A 4,767-nucleotide genomic window follows, 5' to 3' on the forward strand; every position below is an offset into this window, starting at 1 on the left:
GGCCCTGTGGGCCACAGTAGGGAGGCTGGGTTTCATTTTAATTTTAATTTTTTTTTTTTTGGTCCTGCCTGGCAGCACGTGGGATCTTAGTTCCCTTACCAGGGATGGAACCGTGCCCCCTATATTGGAAGTGCAGAGTCTTAACCAGTGGACCTCCAGGGAAATCCCCCGGGTTTCATTTTACACACTGTTATTTGATGTGTTAATTTAAAAAGTATATAGATTATTGAATCATACAATTTTAAAATATTTTGATAACCGTATTTCAATATTTCCGCTATAATTTCTTTTGTCATACTGTGCATATTATTTTATGGTTTAAAAACACAATTCTGCCTCATGGTTCCAGTGGGGAGAGAAAGAGGAAGCAGGGGAGCGGGCCGTTAGGGGGGACCCACCAACAGTTTCTGCTACCACTGCCGGGGCCGCCTCTGTGCTCTTGGCTGGGGGAAAGGAGCTGTGAATCCCGGTCACAGGGCCGCACCTGCGGGAGGGCGGGCAGCGGGACGGCGATGGCAGATACGAATAAACTCAACCTCAACAGCCTCATCCAGTGGCTGTTGGAGGTTAGAGGGTCCAAGCCAGGCAAGCATGTCCAGCTACAAGAGAATGACATCAGAGAACTGTGCTTAACGTCCCAAGAGATCTTTCTCAGTCAGCCCATCCTACGAGAACTTGAAGCACCGCTAAAAATAGTGGTGGTACCCACAGGTAATACTATGATTTGCTTTGACTTTTGGAGTATGGTGGTTTCCCACCAGAAAGCAATTATCTATTTCTTGGGGACAGGGAGAAAAAGTCCTTAGAGAATATCTGCCTCTTATTGGCTAAAGAAAATCAAATATCCCAAGAATTATTTTCTTCTCAGAGGAAACCACGAGTGTGTCAGTATCAATAGCATGTATAGAATTTTTTGATGAATGTAAAAGAAGATACAACATTACACTATGGAAAACTTTCATAGACTGCTTTAACTGTTTACTGATAGCAGCCATTGCGGATGAGAAAACATTCTGCTGTCATGGAGGTTTGTCACCAGATCTTCAATCTATGCAGCAGATTCTGAGAACTGTGTGGCCAACTGATACACCAGATCAAGGTCTTCTTTGTGATCTTTTGTGGTCTGACCCAGGTAAAGATGTCTTAGGCTGGGATGAAAATGACAGAGGAGTTGTCCTTCACATTTGGTGCTGAAGTGGTTGCCAAATTTCTCCATCAGCATAATTTGGATCTTATATGTAGGGCCCATCAGGTGGTTGAAAATGGTATGATTTTTTTGCAAAGAGGCAGTTGGTCACTCTGTCTTCTGCAACTGATTATTGTGGAGAGTTTGACAATGGAGGTGCCATGTTGAGTGTGGACAAAGCACTAATTTGTTCTTTTCAGATTTTAAAGCCTGCAGAGAAAAAGAAGTGGAATGCCAGGAGCCCCTTTAACACCTCCAAGGGGTATGATCACAAAGCAAGCAAAGAAATAGGTGTCATTTTGACACTGCTTAATTGGGACTTGTAACATATAGTATATGATCTTCATTTTTTAAATCATAATGTATATTGGTCAGCTTGCTCAAATAGTGTTTGTGGGCTTGCTCCTTCCATTTTTGACTTAATGAATGATATTTGCTAATTATAACAGCAAATAAAAGACTCTCCACTCCCAAGAAAAAAATGTTTTGTTTTGTTTTTTAATTCTCTGGATTTTTTTGCAAACAATTTTAATGATGGTATTAAAGCTGTACACCCCAGGACAGTTTATCCTGTCTAGGGGGTAAGTGTGCAACTGATTTGTTTTAAATTCAGTACAACCCAAGAATAATGCAAATGCTTGTTTTCTTTAGGATATAAAGAGAGCCCTAGGGTGCTCAATCTGTACAAGTTATTGTCATAAAATGCGTACTGTTGATACAAACCACTGTGAACATATATTTTTAAAACTTTGTTTCAAAGGATTGCTTTTTTCTCTTACTGTCTTGTCATGTACAAACTAGTAACTTTCAACCTTGCCAGCATCACTGGTATGATGTATATTTAATTAAAGCACACTTTCCCCTACTATATACTTAAAATGATGATTAAAGCCATTATTTTATTTTACTTTATTTTTTTAAATAAATTTATTTATTTTATTTATTCATTTTTGGCTGCGTGGTGTCCTCCTTGCTGCACACTGGCTTTCTCTAGTTGCGGGAGCAGGGGCTAATCTTCGTTGCAGTTCATGGGCTCCAGGAGTTGTGGCACGCGAGCTCAGTAGTTGTGGCTCGGGGGCTCTAGAGCGCAGGCTCAGTAGTTGTGGTGCACAGGTTTAGTTGCTCTGTGGCATGTGGGATCTTCCCGGACCAGGGCTTGAACCCATGTCCCCTGCATTGGCAGGCAGATTCTTAACCACTGCGCCACCAGGGAAGCCCCAGAGCCATTATTTTAAATGTTTGTTAACTCTTTCCTGAAGCCAAAGTTTCTGTTGAAATACGTATTGACACTCCTCTAAGTATAAGGTGGCTTGGTTGTGTATACATGTTGCCTTCCTGGGGATTCAAAAACAGGTTTTTGAGTTTGAATAGCGATTCGTAACATAGTACTGCTTAAGCTATTAATGATTAAAGTTAATAACATTTTGTACAATTTCCATATAGCCTATTCATTAAATAATCTTTGTACCGTTACATCAGGCCTGAACCCGCTCATTCAGAAAGCTTTAAATTATAGAAACAATACTGTTCTTTATGAGTGACCAATTATGCTTTCTTTGGTCTACATTCTTTATTCTACAGTGAAATTGAGGCTTATAAGTCAAAACAAAGGAACTAACTTACTACCACTAGTTTATACAGAACTCAGGATATCTGTGACTTTTTAAAACTATCATCTGTTACAATGTTTCAACAGATGACCCTTTACAATACCATGTGGTGAAAATGAATTCAGACTTATTAAATGATGAACTTGTTAAAACACACACACCCACACACAATTCTGCAAAAGGGTCCATGGCACAAAGAAGATAAGATGTAGGTCAATTCCCTGCACCCAAGCTGGACTGGCCTTCCACAGGATCCCAGAATCTCAGAGTGAGGCTCTTAAAGAACACCCAGGGAACTTCCTGGCAGTCCAGTGGTTGGGACTTGGGGAGCTTTCATTGCCTGGCCAGGTTCAATCCCTGGTCGGGGAACTAGGATCCCGCAAGCCTTGTGGCTCACCCCCTGCAAAACAAAACAAAACAAAACAAAACAAACCCAGTACAGGGTGCAAAGAGTGCAAAGACATTTTAAACTCCCTAGTAGCTATATCAGGAGCTTCTTAGTAGGGCATGGGGAAAGACTGGGAGGGGCTCTGCATACCTTCTTCCCCGCCCCACACCCTCTTCGTCCACACTCTTCAATCAGGACTGCTTGACTTGGATGCATTTTATATATGGGGCATGGACATAAAGATTTCCTTTGAAGAAAGAAGCCTACGGTATAACAATCACTCACATACACCTTAAAAACCACTAACCACCCGTTTTACAGGTGAGGAAACGGGGGCCCTGAGAGAGAAATGGAATTGCCTATGATGCCAAAGCAAGGCGTGTGATGTTTGTTGACTCTCAGGCATCTGCTTTTTCCAGGACAGCACAAAGCCTCTTCTCCACCCAGCCCTGCTGCCAATGTTGGGTCATATGGGGGTTGGAGGTCTCTGAGCAGGGGCAATGACAGGCTGAGGATGTGGGGTGAATGGGGGCCTAGGAGGTTTCATCAGGGCTGCAGTGGCAGAGGGACTCATCTCTGGGAGCAGCTTAGCATTCCAGGTGACATGGAAAACACCAGAAATGGTCTGTCAATCTGGAGGAACTCCCAAACAGGTATGGAAATATGAAATTCCTGGGTGTCACCCAGCGTTGATTCATGGAAATACTACATTCTGTGCTCTATAAACAAAACGACCCAGCAATACTCATTTTACTTGTCAATCCAGATGTAATATACATACATACAAACATACAAGTGTACGTATATATTTTTAAGCATTAAGTGCCTCCTGCTGCTGGAAGCTAAAAATGCACAAAGAGGTTCACAATTTCATTCTTCAGAGTTGCTCAACAAGGAGTAGAATCACAGAAACCCGGAGTTGAAGAAACACAGACATCTTCCAAAGAAGGTCACAAAATCCCTAGGGAAAGCCTGCAGGGCTAGGCAGGTGACATAAATGAAGGGCATCAGGCTATCTGAGAGGCAGGGCTGTGAAGACATGAGGAATGCATTCAGCCTCCAAGGGTGTTCAAAGTTAAAAAAGTTTTTTTATATTATTAACTTTCAAAAAATAACAGATTCTTATGGTACAGAGTTCAAAGGATACATACAAAAAAGGATTCATTGAAGAATAAACCTCCCTCTTACTCCTGTTGCCCAGCTGAATTCTCCAAGGAGGGAAAGAAAGTGTCCCTCAAGGGATAGACTCTAATCATCAAAGATATTTGTACACAAATGATAGCATATTACAAACACCAGTCTTTAATTTTTGGGTTTTTTTTTAATGTATTTATGTTGCAATGCGTTTAAATTTATTTATTTATTTATATTTACTTTTGGCTGTGTTGGGTCTTCGTTTCTGTGCGAGGGCTTTCTCCAGTTGCGGCAAGCGGGGGCCACTCTGCATCGCGGTGCGTGGGCCTCTCACCGTCGCGGCCTCTCTTGTTGCGGAGCACAGGCTCCAGACGCGCAGGCTCAGTAGTTGTGGCTCACGGGCTTAGTTGCTCCGCGGCATGTGGGATCTTCCCAGACCAGGGCTCGAA

The 4,767-nt window shown here is 42.3% G+C and overlaps 1 pseudogene; it reads left to right on the plus strand.

Moving 5' to 3' along the window:
- Positions 1 to 512: 512 nt before the first annotated feature.
- LOC118891119 lies at positions 513 to 2,727 on the plus strand (annotated as a pseudogene).
- Positions 2,728 to 4,767: the final 2,040 nt, after the last annotated feature.

This window comes from Balaenoptera musculus, chromosome 2 (genome assembly GCF_009873245.2).
Source record: "Balaenoptera musculus isolate JJ_BM4_2016_0621 chromosome 2, mBalMus1.pri.v3, whole genome shotgun sequence".
Taxonomy (NCBI): domain Eukaryota; kingdom Metazoa; phylum Chordata; class Mammalia; order Artiodactyla; family Balaenopteridae; genus Balaenoptera; species Balaenoptera musculus.